Raw genomic sequence first — 22,748 nt, 5'->3', positions numbered from 1 at the left:
AGCCAAATCTGTTGCATTTTATCATTCGGTTAAGTCGAATAAATCGAACCCAATCCAAGTCGAGGTCGAAGTCTGTGTTAAAGCCAGGTTCGTTGCATTTTATCATTCCGTTAAATCGAACTCCATCCAAGTCGAGGTCGAAGCCTGTTGTTAAAGCCAGGTCTGTTGTATTTTATCTTTCAGTTAAATCGAACCCGATCCAAGTCGAGGTCGAAGCCTGTGTTAAAGCCAGGTTTGTTGCATTTTATCTTTCTGTTAAATCGAACCTGATCCAAGCCGAGGTCGAAGCCTGTGTTAAAGCCAGGTCCATTGCATTATATCTTTGGTTAAATCGAACTTGATCCAAATCGAGGTCGAAGCCTATTGTTAAAGACAGGTCAGTTGCATTTTTCTTCGGTTAAATCGAACCCGATCCAAGTCGACGTCGAACCTGTGTCGAAGCCAGGTATGTTGCATTTTATCATTCGGTTAAGTCGAACGCGATAAAAGTCGAGATCAAAGCCTGTGTTAAAGCCGGTCCGTTGTATTTTCTCGTTCGATTAAACCAAACCCGATCCAAGTCAAGGTTGAAGCCTGTGTTAAAGCCAGGTATGTTGCATTATATCTTCGGTTAAATCGAACCTGATCCAAGTCGATGTTGAAGCCTGTTGTTAAAGCCAGGTCCTTTGCATTTTCTCTTTCGGTTAAATCGAACCTAATCTATGTCGAGGTCGAAGCTTGTGTTAAAGCCAGGTCCATTGCATTTTTATCTTTCGGTTAAATTGAACCCGATCTGAAGGTCGAAGCCTGTGTCAAGCCAGGTTCGTTGCACTTATCATCTTCGATTAAATTGAATCTGATCCAAGATCGAGATCGCAGCATGTGTCAACTACAGGTCCTTTACATGTTGAGATCCTGCCTAGTGTCAAACTGCATCCATCTCCATCTTACCTTGTTCAAATAGAATTTTCGCCTTCCCAATACTTTGTCTACCCTTTTAGTTCTGCAAGGATACACAAAGGGGGGCAAGCTATAGACACTGTATTTGGTCCGGCTTGTTTTTTGTTGTTAGTACTTTATTAAGCTTTATTTTAATTGATTTAGTTTAAAATAACATAATTTACTTGATTATAAGTTTTAATGTAAAAGTTTAAATTAAATTAAGTTTTAAAATTAGATTTTGTTTGAATATAATTGGTTTTTTTAGGATTTTATTTAACTGATTTTAAGAATAAAATTTAAAAAGCTGTTTTTTTTCTCTCCTTTGATTTTTCCTTTCATACATGTCATCTTCCCTTCTTCTCCTCCCTTTTTTTTTTCTCTCTTATCTTGACTTTTCTTTTTCTTACCGTTATATTTCTGTGTATTTAAAGAGGGCTATAGTGCACAAGGAAAAATGAACACTGAAAGGTCATGTAGAAAGGAGGAAACAAAAAGAGAGAGCAATACAGAAGCTAGAATTTGATTTCTAAGGAAGTCATTCTCTCCCACCAAAAACCTCAACTTCATTTTTCTTATTTTTTCCTTTTTCTTCTCTAAAATCTCACCATCTCTGTCCTACTTTTACTTGCTTTTCTTCTTCTTTCCCTTCATCTTCTACCTCACCACCACAATTCCCTCTTTCTCTCTTCAAACACCCATTTTCTTTTCCTTTTTTATTTTATTTTGTTTTCTTTCTCTCTCTCTACAAACCATCTCTCTCCAAGCATCCATTTTCTTTTCCTTTTTTATTTTATTTTCTTTCTTTCCTCTCTCTACAACTCATTTCTCCTTCCATCTTTTCTTCTTCTTCCTTCTCAATTTCAAGCTCCACCAGAACACCCACAGTGAACTCCGATGCAGTGCAACGAACTCCGACAGCAGTGCAACAAACTCCAACAGCAGCACAGCGAACTCCGGCAGGATCCGGTAGCTTCCAGTAGCATTCCCGCGACATTCCAGCAGATTCTCTGGTAGCAAACTCGGTATGACCCGGTGGCCCACTCTACAAACCCATTCCACGGTGGCAAATCTGACAGAGTAGCGGTTGACTTACTTCCGGTGACCTTCACGAACCAGAGGCAGTGGCGTAGTAACTCTGGCAACAGATAAGGTAGCGGGGATTTTGGCAACACCCAACCTCCATGGCACAAATATAGCAGATCTCCGGCGTCCTTTTTTGGCTAGCAGTAGCACTTCGGTGACCACCACTCCAATAGGCAGCAAACGAGCGGCAAATGGTAGCAGCAAATTTACTTCTGGCGGCGGCAACACGAACTCCGACGAACTCCCTCCTTCCTACCATTGAAGCCATATAGGTGGATTATGAACAAAAGAAAACGTTCCTTTAATAAAAAAGGAAAATTTTGGTTTTTTAAAAGGAACTTTTTTTTATTTAAAAAAAAAAGAAAACATTTTAATTACGGTGTTTTTTCATTTTCAAAAGTATTAAGTTTTGCTCCAAAAATAATATGATATATTTTTTAAATAAAATTGTTTTAAACTAAAAGTGTTTGTTTTAAAAGTGAAAGCAAATAAAAAAAAATGAGGATTTTAAAAGAAACAAATTGTTTTAAATAAGTTTTTGAAAAGAAAATAAAAGATTTTGATAAATATAATTTGTTTAAAACAAAAACATTTTATTTGGTAAATCAAGATAATTTTTTAAAATAAAGAAGATTTTGTTTTAAATTTTTAGTTTTTTAATGCAAAATAAATAAAATCTTGTTTTTTTTAAATAAAAAATAAAATGTGTTGTTTTAAAATAAGGTTCCTAAATGATTTACTTTGGAAAAAAGAGTAAAGGTTTTTTAAAAAATAAATTTTGATTTAAATTGCAAAGTGGTAAAAATGTTGAATTTTAAAATGAAAGTTTTTTTTTTAAGCTTCCTTTTCTTTTTTAATTTTTTTTAGATGGTATTAAGAGATCTTGTTTTGATTTTAAAATAGATGTCTTTAATTTTTTTTTTTTAAAGTTTAGTTTTTAGAAGAAGGAAAAATCTTTTTTATGGAAAGTATTAAAAGTAAAGTTTTTTTAAAAAGGTAAATAGAAGGTTTTAAAAGAAAACAAGACTTTGTTTAAAAGTAGAGTTTTTTTTTAAACATAAATTTTGTTTGATAAAATGAAATTTAAATTTCAAGGTAAAAATTTTAGTTTTAAAGTAAAGATTCGTTTAAATGTTTTTTTAAATGAAAGTTTTTAATTAACATGTTTTTTTCTTTAAAAAGAAATTAAAGTTTACACTGTAGAGTGTTGACACAGTGGGAAGAATCTTGAGTATTAACACTTAGGTCTGAAGTTCAAACATATTGCATTCCCTCATCTTTGTGATGGAGAAAATACATACATGCGCAGCGGAAGTGAGCAAGAATCGAAATAACAATCTAGATGCATAATGCAACCTAGGATTAAACATGCATGATCATACATTATGATGCTTAGAGATAAGTAGAGAAAAATACAAACCTTTGTAGCTTTTCAAAAATCATCAAATAGCTCCAATGAAGGACCACCAAGAGATCTTCCTAACTATTCTCAAGGCTTGGAATAGAGTGGTGGGACTCTTTTTAGAGAAGGAAAAAATTAGAGAAAAGTGGAGCTAAAAGGAGTTATGTAAGCTTTTTGAAAACACATCAAATGGCCAAAGGTTCCAAGAGATCTTGATGTTTGAACAAAAGCCTTCTTAAATAGGCAAATTACATGCAACTCTTGCATGTCAAAGTTCACCAAAATCTTACAACACATATTTCACTCATGCATGGCATGACTAAGTGTCAAAATGCATGTCTAAGTTCACCAAAAGCTTACAACACACATTCCACTCATGCATGGCATGGCTAAGTGTCAAAAAGTGGATTTTTGAGATTATTTAAATGTTCCACTCAACAAGTTAGTGGAATTTTCCACCAACTTGGTTAAAAACATTATTTTAATCTACTTTAGTCAACCTTTGACTTTCTCTGGTCAAAGTCAACTATTTTTTGGTTTTTCCAAAATCCGATGTTTGATGAAATCCATGCCTCCGATTATGAATCCGCATTCATAATTTTAATATTTAAATCCTATTTAAATATTTTGTCCAAATTTCTCAAATTGATATCATATATCAATTACTTAATCATATCTCATATGATTAACCTAATTCGTACGATTTGAATTATTCCTTCAAATTATTCCAAGTTTATTCCTATATGAACTAGCCAGGGGACTTTATGGACCTACAGATCATGAGCTCCAACGAACCGAGATTAACCGGTTAAACTCTTTAACCTAGTTAACCAACAATCGTTAACTACGCGGTCACTCCACTAAAGCTCGTAGCTGCACTCTCCTCACTGTACATATTTTATGTCCATTTGATATAACCATGATCGGTAAGTCGAACCTTCACAGGTTGTTCGTAATTACAGCTAGGTCAAAATACCGCTTTACCCCTGTAATTACCTCTTGTTCCTTAAGTCCCACTAATCCTCTGATGAACAATGATTTGTAGTCCAACTATCAAATCAAAAAATCCTCTCAAACCTTTGGATGAGGGTGGCGCCAATTGTTCAAGACCTGGATTCAGCCCTTAAGAGAACAACATCTCTACTATCCCAAAATTGGGTAGAAGTGAATTCCTTCTTGCACCCTCTGTCCCTAGCTATCTACTGGGTCTTACCCCTGAAATGGGAGGCTTATTGAGCCAGCGCTGTTGAGCTGCTCTCACCGATGCAGATCTAAGGATAATCCCGAGTAAACAGAAGTTCATAGTTAGCTCAGGATTAAGATCGAGTTACCTAGGCCATCAAAGTTGAGATAGTCAGTTTCAAACAATAAACGGTGTTATAAAGTAAAAGTGACTATCTCATGGTCCGGTCTTATGCAAACTCTTTGCACGGGACACCCCCACTCGCATGTCTTCACATGAACGAATTAGGATCACATCGTTTGTACTAGCTACAAAGTGGGCCACATCCATAGTGTCCCCAGAATAAGGCGCCCAACGTTATTCCTATACTATAGACCATTTAGACTGTTAACTCAAACTTGATCCATATTTATGTCTCTTACATAGAGTTTGAGTCTCAGGTAATAGTCTAGGATCCTTTATTTTATTGGATTTAGATATAGTAAGAACATTTTATTGGATCAATAACTACTTATTGATTAAAACCTTCAATAACAACTTTATTGAATGATAAAAGTATATCTGTCATTTTCAAACTATGAGTTTTAGGACATAAAACCCAACACTTTGTAACTCGAAATATCCAAATGCAACTAGTATCAATGCACTGCAGTATATATAGTTCTGGAGTCGAATTTTTATCTCGAAATTTAAAATTCATCCTCATTGCAACTAAATGCATTTTAAAAATCAACTTCTTCTTCGAGTCAAATACTTCACCCTCCTTAACATCGTTATTCCGAAAGACTGGACCATGACTTGCAATTTCTAAACCTCAGGCTGTCCGATGATACCATTGCATACCATTTCCCTACTAATCTCATTGTTTACCTGTTGCTCATCAAGTGCATTATTGTCATCATCGTTCCAATATTCTTCATCGTCTCCTTCTTGTTGGGTTTTATGCTTTAAACTCGTGGTTAGTAAATGTAAAACAAATTATTTATTCAATAACGTTTTTTGAAGTTTTAGAATTGCATTGACCCAAATCCAATACACCAACATCCAAGGTTTTTTAATGTAATTGGAATAGTATATAATTGATATACACGATACATAGATTATATACAATCGGATCATGTTCCAGTAATAACCTGAATGATCTATCGTATATGGATAAGGTTGGGTACCTCATCCTGGTGACACTATGGATACGACCAACTTTGTAAAAGTTACAAATGACTTCATCCAAGTCGTTCATGTCAAACTCATTATATAGGATACCCTCACTCGCATGTGGAGACATGCGAGTGAGAGTATCCTATATAATGAGTTTGTATAAGATTGGACCACGAAATTATTGATCTTTAGTTGTAACACAGTTAACTAATTAGATTCATATTTCACAGGATGACCATGTAACTCGATCTCAATCCTGAGTGAGTTATGAACTCTGGCCTGTGGCGAATCGTCTTTTGATTTGCATGGTTGACTCTGGCCCGAGACGCCTACTCAATATACCTAGTATTTTGGGGACGAGTCTGAGTGGGGAGTTGGGAATATAACTTCACGAGATAGAATTCACTCCTTCCCGACTCTAGAAAAGTAGATGAGTTGTTCCTTTAAGTGCTGATTTCGAGTCTTGAACAAGGGGTTTCACCCTCTCACTGGCCCGAGAGGGACTTCGTTTTATGGTAGGACCATAAATGATGGTTCGTTAGAGGATCAATGATACTTAAGGAGTAATAAGTAATTACATAGGTAAAACGGTAATTTGACCCAACTGTAGTTACGGACAACTCGTGAAGGATTGAGTTATTCGTTATGGTTATATTCATGGACGCAAAAATTCTACCGTCCGAAGAGTACAACTATGGGTCTTTAGCAGAGTGACTCACAATTAATGAATGTTGATTAATTTAATTAATAAGTTCAATTAATTAATCTCACATCATTGGAGCTTCTAATTTGAAGGTTCATTAGGTCCCTTATTAGCCACAATGGGTAAAACGAGGATCAAGAATGTGAAATGTTCAAATTTAATAAGGGAATGTATATATAGTATAAACCATCTATATAATGTACATATCGATATGTTATATAATTAATTTTGAATAAGGATTCGAAATTAATACTATATTGTTATGAGAGAATTATTTGAATAAGATTCAAATAAAATTTAATATGAATTGGATTCATATTAAAATTATAGGTTAAAATTAATGTGCATGAGATCAATATTAAAATTATAGGTCATGAGAGAGATGTGCATTTAAATAAAGTTATAATTAAATATATGGTATTTAATTAAAACAAAAACATAATTAATCAGTTAGATAATTCAATTATTTTATTAGTTACTTTAATTTAATTAGTTTTAATTAACTAAATAACTCACTCTGTTGCATAATGTAAGGAAGAAAGATTATGGTGAGGTAGTGAGTTAACTTGCTCCCTACATTTCACTCTTCTTTAAATACAAAGAGTTTGCATTATAGAAGAGTTGATGCATTTTGGAAGATCTCTCTCCATCTTTCACAATGTTTGCAAAATTTTCTATTTCAAAGACAATTCCCACAAAGCGATTCTCGTCTAAAGGATAGCGAGGAAGTCATTGTGGTGGTGTCGGTGTTCGATAGGTCTACTATGAAGAAAATGTTCTTCAAAGGTAATAATTTGTTCTCTGTTTTTTAGTTCCTTGTGTGTTTTAATTCAAGCAACGCGTTCACGCACTTTCGTTGGGGTTTCAATCCTTTCACTTCTAACTCTATCAATGGATCATATAATTCGTCACTTTCATTATCTACCTCTTCATTATTATTCTACACTCCCAGTGCATCCTAGTCTCATACTCTGTCATCTCCCAGGTTACATGGAATAACATCTTAACCTAATGGTGTTAGAGATGCTATATCATGACCTATAATACAAAAACTGGTTCAGGTTGCGGAAATCGAAATCGGAGCAAGATGATTATAGGAAGGGTGTGTAGGTTGGGAACAAATGATAAGGTAGGAAATGAGGGTCTCGGCAATGAGAGAATACAAGTTATGGGCACAGGAATGGGATGACACGTGTTGGACTATATAATATGGAAAAGAAGGCATGTACATTTCATTCTCATGTACCTGCTTTTGCATGGTAGATATGCATATAGGCAAGTCAGATACATCTTCACCAGTGGAAAAAAAAATACTCTGGTCATTATCATCGGTTATCTCCAATATACAAACTTTGGTTTTAAAATAATATAAACGTCTAGTTATAATATCAAATTGTAGAGTGTTCATATTACTTAGTCTATACACGTGACCTAGAATTCTTCATACATGGTTGTAGTATCCACTATCAATCCTCTCGTACAACCACTGACATAATATTTTTCACTATCATTCCATTCTCCACTGAATATTATAAAAACACGACGCATCATGTAAATAGAATAAAAATAGGCAAGATAATAAAGCCAAAAAAAAATGACGAGAGGTGTTCAACAACCTTGAACATTGAAAAAAAAATAAACATTGAAGTAGGAAAATATAACTAAAAAGAAAGCATTTAAAAAAAGACAATTAAAAAGGTATTTAAAAAAAGACAACAAAAAAAGCTTGATCGTCCCAGACTGTCCCAAACTAATCCTGGATTCAAAATTGGAACATAATTGAATGTTCTTCAATCCTGGTGTAAATTTTCATTCAATCCCGGACTAGGTATGCGTTCCAAGTTCGAGACAATAAACATACCAAGTTTTTTTTAATGCAGTCATGATGAGCAGAAGAGAAGAATAAATATAGCTAAGTCAAAAACGATCCATGCTTCAAAGAAATTGAACAATTTTAAAGTAAAAAATATTGTAAGACATACCTAACTTTTCACAAGTGAAAATGTGGGACAATGATAAAACACATGGAGAACAATATAATTAAAAAACATGAATTGTGTTTTGGTTGTATGGGTTGTGTTTTGGAGTTGCAAAACATATGTAAGATATTGGGTAATTGAGAGTTGAAATTTAAGTTTGGAGAATAATTAGGTGAGAATTTATTATACCATAAATGCTTATTTATTAACTATGAGGGCAAATTCGTCTTTTCACATTATAAAGTTGAAGGATTTCAAATTAAGTTATGGTGAGGTCATAAACAACAGTTTTTAAAAAGGGGTCATAAATCTAATTTTACTTATGGAACGAGTCATATATCCAAATTTCTCATGTAATATTGTGCAAAACTTCAATTACAAGAAAGAACCAAATTCACTACTGTCCAAAAATTGAGCTTAATATTTAAGCCATTATACTAGAGATAAATTAAAGTAAGTATAAATAAGATTATCCCCCAGTGCTTTAGATCTCAACAAAGTTTGCCTAGGGTCTTGAGCGTGCTCTTGCTATTCGGCTTGTAGCCGCAATGTTTGTCGTGAGAGTATACGTGCTTCTTCAGCTATGTTGTTTGCTCTCTTAGCTGTCTTAATGACTTGAGTGAGTACATATTCTTAATTTTGGTGTAACATTGTGCTATGATACTTCACATGATCCAATTCACGCTCCATTTGGTCGCATTGTTCTCTTATATGAATATAGTCTTGTATTAACCCATCACCGCATTATGATTTTTATTAAGATGACTCTTGAGCACCTAGGCGATTTCCCTTAATATTTGATTTTCCTTGGTATATTGAGCTAATTGTCATTCTCTTTATTCTAGCACCCTAGTTTGTTCACGAAAGGGAAATGATTTCTGTTTGCAGGGAATTAATTTCCAATTGTTGTTGTGACACTTGGTTATCTTGTATTTTCAAAGCTACCTGTGAGATTTCTCTTTCCCTTCTTATTCGATGTATTCTCCAATATTATCATGAGTTTCTACATCCAACGATGCATTCTCCTTTTCTTGGTCATCGGTCTTTCTTGCTTTCTTCAGTTTTTTCACTAAATCAACCTTACGTAGTAGCCCCTGATTGACCTCTAACTGCAATCTTTCATTTTCTTAAGCTAATTATGAGTTTATTTCTCGTAGCTCCGAACATTCCATCCTATGTGCCTTCTACCTGGGTCAGCGGATTTGGGCTCACCTCAATAAAAACCTCCTTAGTAGAAACCTCTAGCTTCTCCTTGCCTTTATGAGGCCCTGCATTCTTAGACTCAAGCTCAAGAAGTTTTTTCCTGCAATTCAACAAAATCTAGTTTCATATGAGTTCTACAAACACCTAATAAAGCCCCCCAATTAATAGCATTTGCTTACATTGGCATTTTTTCAATTAAATTCATTTCCTCATTTAGCTTACCAACTCGACCAAGCAAATCAACCATGCATGCATAGTGTTCTGTTTTTTGTTCCACATGATACTTTGGTTCCATGGAATTGAAAATTTCTAGGTCCATTTTCACATTCCTAGTGTAACTACATGCTGAAAGAACTCCAACAAATGTGATATCATCAGACACGATACTTGAAAAATGCATATCATGGAAAACTTGTAATGCTTCCTCCCTAAACCATGTTGGGCATATCATGTGATAATAGAGTTCCACATAACAACATCCTTGATTGCAAACCTATAAAATACGTGACATAAGATTATACTTGATTTTCTCATTCTTTTCCCCCAAAATACAACTCCAACTCCCAAACTCCTTCAAGCACTGGGTCGAAATAAAAATTGATAGTTCAATTGTAATCCACATATAATATAGAACGAGTAAACAAAATTGATTATTCAAAGCAATCTACCAAACACATATATGAAGAAACCCTAACAAATAGCCATTCAATTTCATCTCTAACCCATATGGATTCAATACATTTCAAAAAAGAATTTCTGAAGTAAGAAAGGTACTCTAATCAGAATGGAGGAGGCTGGGGAACGATCGGTGGGAATTGGTTTAGAGGTTTGATTTGGTTGGGGGGCGGTCACAACAGAGAGGAAGAAGGAATGGGCCGAGGGGTTGGAGGGGCAGTGGGCCTGGATGACGAGCGGCGGGGCTAGGCACGGTGGTATAACAACTTTGAAAGAGAGAGATAAAGAGTTCCAGTAGAACAAAGAGAGAGTGGAAGAGAGTTTAAATGGGGAAGAAGAAAATGGAATTAGGAATTTTAAAATCTCATCTCCTGTTTAGTGGAGAGAGATGTAGTTTAGTTATTATTTTAAAAAATATATAACAAACTTTAGTTTAGTTATTATTTAAAAAAGAATTGACAACCTTTAATTTAGTTATTATTTAAAAGAAAATAATTGAACAACCTTTACTTTAGTTATTTTTTTTTAAAAAAATTAAAAACTTTTCCCTACAGTTAGAAAAACATAATTTATCCCGAATAAAGCTACAAACAGTCGAGAACATTTTTAATATTTTTTTTACAAATAATATATCTCCCGACTATTGCTCAAAATAGTTGAGAGTTGTAATATTTAAAAATAAAAAAATAAAAAACAATATCGTCCAACAATTTATTAATATAATCGGGTAAAGTCCATTTTTCCCAACTCTTATTAGAAAATGTCAGGCACATTAACTTCTCCCAACTATTTCTAAAAATAGTCGGGAGTTGTAATATTTAAAAATAAATTAAAAACGATATCGATTGACTGTATATTACAATAGTAGGGAAGATTAACCTTTCCCGATTATTTCTAAACAACGGTCGAAATTGTAATATATAAAAATAAAAAAAAATATATAGACCGACAGTTTGATAAAATACTCTGGCAAAGTTAATTTTACCCAAATATTATTTATAAGCGTCGGTAAGAGTAACTTCTCCAAAATAGTCCAGCATTATATTATTTAAAAAATATTAAAGAACAATATTGCACCATGGATTTTTAAAATAGTCGGGAAACATATATCTTTCCCAATAATTTTAAGTAACCATCGATATCAACATTTTATCGATATTTCCATGAAATTGAGATCTCGACATTTAAAACATTTGCCAATAACCATTTGTGACATTTTTTTTCATATGATTGATTCTCAAGATAATCAAACTAATTTTCATAGAATATATTTTTTTTATTTTTCATGACACTTATAAAATGTCATAAAATCTAACAAAATTCGTCCATTTTTCCCCCCAAAACCATGCATCTACCATTTTGTGACTATTTTTCACTATCATTAAATAAAAAAAAAATATTACTTTTCATGACAATTTTTAACTCTCATAAAATTTGAAAAATCTGGAAAGTTGCACCTTTTCCCGCCAAAACCGCACCTCCACAATTGGTGACAGGTTTTTTCCTCCAAACTTTTTTACTGTTCATAATTGTCATAGAAGCCCGTATTTCTAATAATGAGTTGGTAGGATGATCACAATTTTCCCTCTAGTAAATGTTGCGAGCATTTATTCAATTGCAACGGTTCGATTGCAACATTTTGATAAACCCATTCAATTGTGTATATTGTGGCGACAAAGTTGCAACATTTTAATTAAACGCTGCATGGGCATAAATTGCAACATAATATTTGTAGCATGATTGGAAATTGTTGCAATAGTTGCTGTAACATTTATACAGTAGCATTTTTATTAATTGATTTAGAGATTGTATAGCAGCATTTACTTGTTGCAGTTAATTGCTACGGTTATTTTGCAACAATTTTATTAAGTGTTATAGGAGTTTATTGCAACAATTAACTGACAACAGTTGTACCACAGCCGCAATAGTTTATTAGCTAATTAATAAGTAAACAATTAAATTCTTCTTATTAGAGCCAACGTATATGATCATTTAGTGTGTAATGGATTTGCTAGAGGTTATATATACTGGGTTTTTCATGGTAGCGTCTATTTTGGATCATTCAACTGGCCAATATAATTTATTGAATGAATCTAGTACTGTTCATGAAAATTCTAATGAACATGAACATGATAATTGCGAGATATGTTGTAAGAGGCTTTTGGATATTTAGATGAGAATGCATCCCAAAGGGTTTGTGACAATGAAGAGCTATTGAATAGAGAAAATGATGCTTCAATTTTTTTTAATTGATTAAGGATTGTATTAGTGAGTTATATCCAGGATGGAAACAATTTTTCCAAAATTTCATTTGTCGTACGTCTCTACCATATCAAATACATGAGTGGTTGGAGTAATGAGTCATTTTCATTACTTGTTGACTTATTAGGTGAATTATTTCGAGATGGGATCAAATTGCCAAAAAACTTTTATGAATCAAAGAAAATTATAAATAAGTTAGGACTTGGATATAGAAAGATTCATGCATGTCCTAACAATTGCATGTTATATTGGAAAGACAAATTAAATGATGATTCATGCACAATTTGTGCTACTTCAAGTTAGAAAATGAAGAGGAGTCTGAAGAAGTGTTAAAATTACAAAAGAAGAAGCCTGCTAAAGTGTTGCACTATTTTCCACTAAAAGGTAGATTACAAAGATTGTATATGTCTTTAAAAACCGTTGAACACATGCGATGGCATGACGAAGGACGAAATAAAGATGGGGTCCTATGATATCTAGCTGATTTAGAGGCTTGGAAAGCATTTGATAGGAACTATTCAAAATTTTCATCAGATCTTCGTAATGTCATATTAGCATTAGCTAGGTGTTGGTTTCAATCCTTTTGGGATTAGGAGTTGCAGTTATAGCATATGGCCTGTTTTACTTATACCGTATAATTTGCCTCCTTGGATGTGTATGAAATAGCATTATTCATTTCTTTCTATGTTAATTCCGGGTCCTAAAATGTCTAGAAATAATATAGATATATACTTCCAACCACTAATATATGAACTCAAAGAGTTGTGGAACATTGATATTCCTATTTATAATGCATTTCAAAAAGAAATGTTAACGCTTCGTGCAACTCTCATGTGGACTATAAGTGACTTTCCTGGACATGATAACTTATGTGGATGGAATACTCGTTTGAAATATGCAGGTCCTTCTTGTAGGTTCAACACTTTCTCATTAATTTGAAGCACTGTAAGAAGTTCTATTTCATGGGTCATCGAAGTTTTTTAGATTTCGGTCACAAATTTCGTCATGATCAGAGATTTGATGGTACTATTGAAGATCAGATGGCTTCTGTAACACCTTCAAGTTCAATAGAACTTCAACAGTTAAATAACATTGATGTGATTTTAGGGAAAAGTACATTGAGTGGATCGAAAAGAAGACATGGGGTAGATAATGTTCAAAATTGGAAAAAAAAAAGAAGCATTTTTTTCTTACATCCTTATTGGCCGTTCAACCTTAATCTAAAATATTGTAAGAAGTTTTGTTTCATGGGCCATCTAGGATTTTTACATTTGGGTCACAAATTTCATCATGATCGAAGATTTGATGGTACTATTGAAGATCAGATGGTTCCAATAACACCTTCAGGTTCAATAGTAGTTCGACAGTTAAATAACGTTGATATGATTTTAGGGAAAAGTACATTGAGTGGATCGAAAAGAAGCCATGGGGTAGATGATGTTCAAAATTGGAAAAAATAAAGCATTTTTTTCTCACATCCTTATTGGCAGTTCAATCTTATTTGACATAATTTGGATGTAATGTATATAGAAAAAAATGTATGTGACAATATACTCGGAACGTTGTTAAATGACCCAAATAAAACAAATGATCATTTGAATGCTCGCTTGAACCTTCAGCTATTGGGTATAAGATGTAAACATCATCCTCAATCTCGTGGATCAAATAAATTGTATTTACCTCCTGCATGCTATTCATTGACTGCTGGAGAGAAAGATATGTTTTGTCGTGTGCTTAAAAGAATAGGTTCTGGATGGCTACTCTTCAAATCTTTCTCGATGTTTTGATCTTAAGCAAAAAAAATTGGTGGGACTTAAAAGATATGATTCTCATATCATTATGTAGCAACTTCTACCAATAGCTTTATGAAGTGTGTCGACCAAAAATGTCAGCTCCGTTATGATTGAATTGTGCTTTTTCTTTAAAGAGTTGTGTTCTTTAGTACTTCATATGAAGGATCTTGTAAAACTTTAATCTCGTATCATCATCACACTTTGTCAAATGGAAAGAATACTTCCTCCATCATTTTTTACCATTATGGCCCATTTAGTTATTCATCTACCTGAGGAAACTAAACTTATTGGTCTAGTTCAATATTGGTGGATGTATCCCATTATGAGGTACTTATTAAGTTTACATTTTTAAACATTCTTTATAATAATTTTATTATTCCCTAATTTATATAAGCATTGTTGTATAGGTTTTTGGGCAAACTCAAATCATATGTGAGAAACAGAGCACATCCAGAAGGTTCGATTGATGAAGGTTATGTGATAGATGAGTGTGTAACATTTTGTTCATTATATCTGGATGATTTTGAAACAAAATTAAATCGTTCGAAAAGAAATGATGACTTTGATTTCAGATAACGAAACACAATATTCATCTTTATTCCCAATGTTCGGAAGACCAATTAAAAATGGTGTAATTTTTTTTTTTTGATGAGATAGTTGGATACAAGCAAGGTTCAAAATGTTAATATCGATGGAAATGTTGAGGTTCCAATTTTACGGACATGTCGATGTCGACGAATATTTCGGGAAAAATCACGGAAATTGTGGATGTTGATGCAAATTGTTTGAATTATCAAATAAAACTTTAATTGTAACTTAATTAGATCACTTTTAACCATTATATCTAAAATAGATAAGTAATATACTTATGAAAATGTTGTCCTGGTGAAAGTGTCGAAACAAAATCATCTATACATGAATGGAAATTATTTGAATTAGTAAATTAAAGTTTAATATTGCTTAATTATGTTTTACTGATAATTTCTAATCCAATTTCTTTGATGAAATCTCTTTCAACCATATTTTTAGGAAATCTAATGGTGCGGCCCACGTTCTTGCACGTGAAGCATTAGTTTTGTGGATTAAATTTTAGTGGTTTTCAAATTTTATTAGAGGTATGTGCCATTATGTGGAAGTTGATCCAAATAACTCTGTAGCCATAAGGGCAGTTTGATTTTCTTAATGAAGTTGAGTTTCAAAAAAATTAATAATAATAATGAGTTAAATTGATTTTCTTTAATTGATTTTTTTAAAGATTTTGTTAGTTAAATTTAATTTAAAGTTTATTTTTTGATTTTTTTATAATATTCTTATGTTTAAGATTTTGTTAGATTTTTTATAGTTAAATTAATTTAAATTCTGTCTTTTTAAATCGTTTTTAAACCCACAGTCATGATCTCATTCAGTTCACTTCCAAATTTCCAATTAGCCTCCACGTATACCAAGCCCCCATCGACGTGTACGACTCCCATTTATTGCACAGTTTTTCCATCTCCATCTCCATCTCCATCTCCTCAGTTTCTCCATCCCATTTCTCGTACAGTGGCCGCACGCCTTTTCCAACACTGAGATCTCCCATGGCCACCAAAAGCTCGTTCGATCGGTGCAGATTAAAAATCAAGAAAATATACACCAACTAAAGATTGATTACCTTCACCGTTGTCAAGGTTCTTAGCAAGGTCTCGTCGTCCATCTCCAAACTCATATAATCCATCAAAATCCCGTCCACAAATTTTCCAGCATTCACAGGCATTCCACAAACCAACAGCACAAATTCACGGTACTGAAGGAGGAAGAAAAAACGACATTATTTCGATAGGTCGCCAATATGTCGTCATATTGCCGACAGATCGAGATGTCGACGAGATGGGGGGAAAAACAATTTTCCCTATATGTCGATGTCAACACCTCGACACGTCGACATGTCAAGCGATATTTTGACGTGTCCAACAAACTTTGAAACATTGGATACAAGCATATCGTATTATTCAACTCTGAGCTAACAGACAGTTTTCATAGGTAACATTATTTGTTATTTTATAAAACTATTTTTTTCAAATTATATTTAAGCAAGTATTCTTATATGTAGAGACTATGAGACAATAGTGAAGAGGCTTAATCACAATCGTCGACCATCTCAAAATGAAATAGATAAAATTATCAATGAAACATTTAATGAATGGTTTCAATCTTAGGTAAGTATGTGAATGAAGTTTCATTTCATACATGTTATATGAAATTAGAGACCATGATGAGTTACATTTGTTTGTCAATTCCTATATTAATTTCAAAATTATGAGATACAACTTCAGAAGAAGTTAGATGGCTTGCTAGAGGTCCCAATAAAGTTGTTTGAAAGTATGATAGGTTAATATTAATATATTTGCTTTCCGTACGAATGATAAAGATGCATCAACGAAAACACGAAGTAGTGGAGTTTTAATGACTGCACAAGTTACTAGTTATGCTAGCTCTCAAGACAAAAATCCAATAATAGGAGAGGTTATATATTATGGGATTTTAAGGGATATTATCAAATTTATTTATTATGATCGATTTAAAGTTGTTCCGTTTAAATGTGATTGGGTCGATCCAACTATTGGCATTGGAAAAAATGTTAATGTGTATAATTTTATTTTGATGAATTTCTCTCTTTTAGTTCATACCGGAGAACTATTGGGACATGAGTCTTTTGCCTTTGCATCTCAAGCAAAAATGGTCTATTACATTCCAGATCCAAAAGAACCTCAATGGAGTGTTGTATTGTAGTTGATACCAAACCTCGTGATTTACTTGATATGGGGCATCTACCAAGTGAAATTGAGAGTAATACTTTGTGTGAGAATGAGTTATCATTTGAAGATGCTTATTCCAATTTAGATTTAGTCAAAAATGATGTCAACGGAATTACCATCAGTCATTCATTAAATGTTGATGAAAATGAAAACATCAACGATAATTAGAAAATTAAGTTTAGAAACTGTGAGGTATGTTGAACTCAAATAATGTTTTATTTTACATGATATCTGTATTTTTAGTATGATATTTTTGTTACTAATTTTTTTATTCAGGGGAAAGATGTCCTCAAGTACATTGTCCTATTGTTGTTAAAGAGTCTAATTCTTTAGAAGAAAATTCTAGCAATTTGAACGAAGCAAATATTGATACTGGAACTAGCATTGATACTAAAGCTAATAGTGATATTGATGTTGAAGGTATGTATGTTGTAATTTATTTCAAAACATAGTTAAGTTTCCCAACTTGATTGTTAATTAGTTTTCTTTGGTAATAGATTCATCTGGAAAAAGTAAGACACATGGTCAGACACGTATGTCTCATATTTGGAATTTACCACATGGTTATAAGATAGTGGTGGAATTCAACAGTTCTAACCCACCTATAAAAGTCGGTTCGACTATTTTTGGGAAACTTCTTAGGAACTATTGGAATAACTTGTAACCTTTACCTCTAAACTATGATGAATGGAGGAAGTTACTGAAGATATATAAGGATGAAGTGTGAGGGATCTTAAAGGTATACTGACAAATTTAAATGTTGATTTAATTATGTATATCTATCATGTTTATTTGCATAATGATTTATTTTGTTAATGTTTTAGACAAAGTTCACTCTTTAAGGAAAAAAAATAGAAAATGGTATTTGTCCTCATTATCTAGGAAGTATGGTGTTTTAGACTATGTTTCAAAATATGCAACTGAAGATGAATGTTAACAACACAAACCAGAAAATATACCTAGATATCAATGAACTTATCTAAATACTTTCTTGGTTTCTTTTTGGTACTCATATGAAGGAATGGTAATATTATGTTTTTTTGTTAAAAAAATTATTAATTTCATTTAATTTTACATTTAAATATCTAATATGGCAGAGACATAGTGCACGAAATACAGAGATAAGAAAGAAACAAAAATTTACTCATTCATGTGGAAGAACAAGCTTAGCTCAAAAAGCAAATGAGATGGTAATTCTCTCTTATACATAATTGTGTTTCTTATTAAGTTATAATTCTCATATTAATATGCTATGTAAAATGATAATAAAGAGAAGAACCTGGAAGAAATCCCACTAGAGTTGAAGTCTTTCTAGAAGCTCATAAACAAAAAGATGGTAGTTATATATGTTGCTACGGGTTGGCGGTGAGGAGCGGTCGATTTTCTTCTTGAGAGGAGAAAAATGAAGTCGTCACCAGTCTTTATTTATAGGGTGTTACTGGGCACCCAAATACATGGATAAGTTGATATGCACAAAAAGATCTAGGTTCGGGGGTCTTTTGTGTATAGAGAAGGTATTAGCACCCCACAACACTCGTTTAGTGAACGATAATTTATTTTTTATATTATTTTAAAGAAAAATGACCTTCAAAGAAAAAGTATTTTATTTTATTTTTAAATGTCTCATATTTTATTGATTCTTATTCTTAAGATAAATAAGGAACAAATAATTATGAGTGGCTTAAAGCCTTTAAGAAAATTTTAGTTATTTAAATTTAATTTGACCTCCCAAAATAAATTCATCACCTCAAGAATATTAGGGAATTGACCTTTCGAGCGTCATACCAACTTTTTAGGAAAAATATTAATGACAAAGATTTGATTTGTTATTTTTTAAAAATATCGTAAATGCATTTAAAACTCTTGAAATTTTTAGGAAGAAATATGTTTATGAAAAATATTTTATCGATTAAATGTTTTTTTTCATAACAAAATTTTCCATATAAAAAAAGAGTTGCAAGAACGAAAAACATATGTTTTTTATTTTTAAAGAAAATATATTTATTTGTTTAAAATGGTAAACCATTTTTTAAAAAATGTGAAAAAACAATTCTTTCTTTGCAAAACATGGGGATAAACCATATTGATTAAAATTACACATTTTATTTAGGAAACATATTAAAAAAATCAAATTTTGGCCTCCCGAGATATTGATCTTTACTCTTAAGAGACCAAAAACATCGGTCTCCCGAACATTTCAAGGTTCCATCGGTGAGAAGTTCCCTTTTGCAAAGTTTTAGTTGAAGATATTTAATAAAACTAAGAAAAATAACATTTATTATACAATATTATATACATTTGCCAAATATCATACATGTAATCAAAATAAATATGTTAAAAAGATAATCAATAAAATCACATGTTACAAATAATTCAAGCAATCATGATACGAAATTAGCAATAGAGGGGAAAAAAAGAACAAGGCAAAATAAAATAGAGGAAGAAACATATCATGAAAATAATGTCGAAAGAATTAAACTTGCACTTGGAATATCGGTAGGCAAAAATATTATATGACAAAATATATCAATCTACTTTATTCGATAACAACATGGAAAACTTACTGTCTTGAGAACAAAACTCAAGTTTTTGTCTTCTTATTCAAATGTGTCACGAGTCAAATAATGAAGAAGAAAGTTGTGGTGAAAATAGTTGATAGAGCAAACTTTGAGAGAAAATGAATAAGGATACAAAAATGAAGAAAATAAAACAAAAGTACCAAAGGGAATAGGAGAAGATAAAAGAAGTTAGGTGAGTAGAGGAGAAAAAGGACGAAAGTAGAGAGCGAGCGAGATATCGTGTGATACATTGTGAGGAACGAGTAAGAAGTGGTGAGAGAATTTGTGGCAGCACGAAAAGTAACCAACCAAGAGAAAGAAAAAACAAAAGGAAGCAAACCTTAGGAGAGAGAGAAAAAATGAGAGTAGCAGTAGCCTTCCTTTGTGATGTGTTTCTCCGTGCTCCTAAACCTAGTAGCCTAGCTCCTATTTATAGTGTTTCAAAACCCTAATTCACAAATGGAAAAAAATATTTTCATTCATTACACAATCAATCAAATCTTATAATTTTATTACAAATTTTGATTTTTACCCAAATTGCTAAATCAAATTTAAAATTTTTCCATATGAATAAGATTTTGTTTTATTTGTATTGAAAATGTTTTATTTTGAGAAAACATGGAAATTCACATTTAATCCAAAAATTCTTTTTGATTTTATTATTTTTTTAATTTTATTTAAAAAGATTTTATTTTGAAAAAGAAATCAATATTGAAATTCAATACTTTTATATAATATATATATATATATTTATATTTATATATATATTGATAAAACACACAAAAGAGAAAATATTGACCATAAAATAAAAACAAAAATTTTACAAGAAAACTACTACAAATCAAATAAAAAAAGAATAATGAAATGGAATAGCGGACAAGTTTTGAAGTCTACAGTTTGCCCCCCTTTGTTCATCCTTATAGAATTAAAAGGTGGACGAAGGTGTAGACTTCAATTTGTTCGATACTTTACTTTCATCAAATGATAAGATAAGAGAGGAAAAACAACCGGAGGTATGCTAACTACCAACCAATATTTATAGACATCACTGTCAACTGATATTTATAGATATCTCTGTCAATCGATATTTGATATTTATAGACATCACTGTCAACCGATAATTGACATTTATAGACATCATTGTCAACCGATATTTGATATTTATAGACATTTCTGTCAACTGATATTTGGTATTTATAAACATCACTGCCAACCGATACTTATAGACATCTCTATCAATCGACATTTGATATTTATAGACATCACTGTCAACCGATATTTGATATTTTTAGACAGTCAAGGGTAAACGCTAATCTATCGAATGACAAGTAGTTTGATTTCATTTCTTTAACAATGTAGGATATATTTAGTACAAACCCATTTGGTACTTGATAGTATTTTATTATTTTTGTTTTGCAACTTTACTTATTTCAGTTTATAACTTTATCGATTATTCTTTTACTTCAATATTTTAATATTCAATATTGTCGAATATATTATTTTAGATATTACAATAATCAATTTTAGTTATATTATTTAAAAAAATGTAAATTATATAAATAAATAATATAAAATCATCTCGAAATGTTCTAGAAAATTGTTGCAATAAAAAAAATTGTTATAGTATAAGAAGCACAAATGTTGCGATTGAATAAACTATTGCATCGGATTTTGAAGGTTTATGACATTTGTATAAAGTGTTGCAAAAAACTGCTATAATAGAGCAAATATTGCAACATGTAAAAAATGTTTCTAATGATAATATAAATTGTTGCAAAGTAGTAGCGATTAAAAAAGTGCTACAAGAAATGTCAAAAACTGCTATAAAAGGGACACATATTGCAATACATATCTAATGCTCGTTGCACTTGTACAACTGCTGCATGGTACTATCTGAGAAGTACTACTAAATGCTCTAAAAAAGTGTTGCAACATGATCCTAAAGTGTTGCTATAATATAAACAATTGCAACGATTCTTACACAGTTCCAGTAGTTAATAAATAGTCGCGCTCATTTTCCAGCAGCGGTTGTAAAAATCGTTGTTCTAAGTGAATCAAAATGCTGCAATAGTGAATGTTATACCAACGATTAGGGAGAATTACTTCCAGTGGTTGTAAAAACTGCTGCGATAGCCCTTCTAACGCTGGTTTTGCCAATGGTTTACAAACCGTCGCGAAAAGTGCTAGAGCGGTTAAAAACTGCCACTATAGCTCAATATAACAATTGTGGTAGACCCACTTTCCTGTAATGTGTATTATTGTGCAAAATTTTAATTACAACAAAGAATAAAATTAACTACTGTTCAAAAATTGAGCTTAATATTTAAACCACTATACTGGAGATAAATTAAAGTAAGTATCAATAAGATTATCCCTTAATGCTTTAGATCTCGATGAAGTTTGCCTAGGAACTTGAGTGTGCTTTTGCTATTAGGTCGTGTAGCTGCAATGTTGGTCGTTGAGAATATGTGCTGCTTCAGCAATGTCGTATGCTCTCTTAGCTATCTTAATGACTTAGGTGAGTACATATTCTGAATTTTGGTGTAACATTGTGTTATTGATACTTCACATGATCCAATTCACACTCCATTTGGTTGCATTGTTCTCTTATATGAGTGTAGTATTGCATTAACCCATCACCGACATTATGATTTTTATTAAGACGACTATTGAGGACCTAGGCGATTTCCATCTTTGGTTTTCCTTGGCATATTGAGCTAATTGTTCTTCTCTTTATTCTAACACCATAGTTTGTTCACGTAAGGGAAATGATTTATGTTTGCAGGAAATTAATTTCCAATTGTTGTTGTGACACTTGGTTATCTCATGTTTTCAAGGTTACCTGTGAGATTTCTCTTTCCCTTATTATTTGATGTATTCTCCAATATTATCTCGAGTTTCTACATCCAACGATGCGTTCTCCTTTTCTTGGTCACTAGCCTTTCTTCTTGCTTGCTTCAATTTTTTCACTAAATCAACCTTACGTAGTAGCCTCTGATTGATCTATAACTACAATCTTTAATTTTTTGAGCT

The 22,748-nt window shown here is 32.2% G+C and overlaps 1 long non-coding RNA gene across 1 annotated transcript; it reads right to left on the bottom strand.

Annotated features, from left to right (window-relative positions):
* Positions 1–1,371: 1,371 nt before the first annotated feature.
* On the bottom strand, positions 1,372–3,642 carry LOC111024498 (uncharacterized). Its single transcript, XR_002603344.2, has 2 exons — positions 3,425–3,642; positions 1,372–2,256 (listed from the first exon to the last, which is right to left on the bottom strand). It is a non-coding gene; the product is annotated as an uncharacterized LOC111024498 (long non-coding RNA).
* Positions 3,643–22,748: the final 19,106 nt, after the last annotated feature.

This window comes from Momordica charantia, assembly GCF_013281855.1.
Source record: "Momordica charantia cultivar OHB3-1 chromosome 3 unlocalized genomic scaffold, Mcharantia_2.0 BLBB01000003.1, whole genome shotgun sequence".
NCBI lineage: Eukaryota > Viridiplantae > Streptophyta > Magnoliopsida > Cucurbitales > Cucurbitaceae > Momordica > Momordica charantia.
This window is presented reverse-complemented; position numbering and strand designations above follow the sequence as displayed.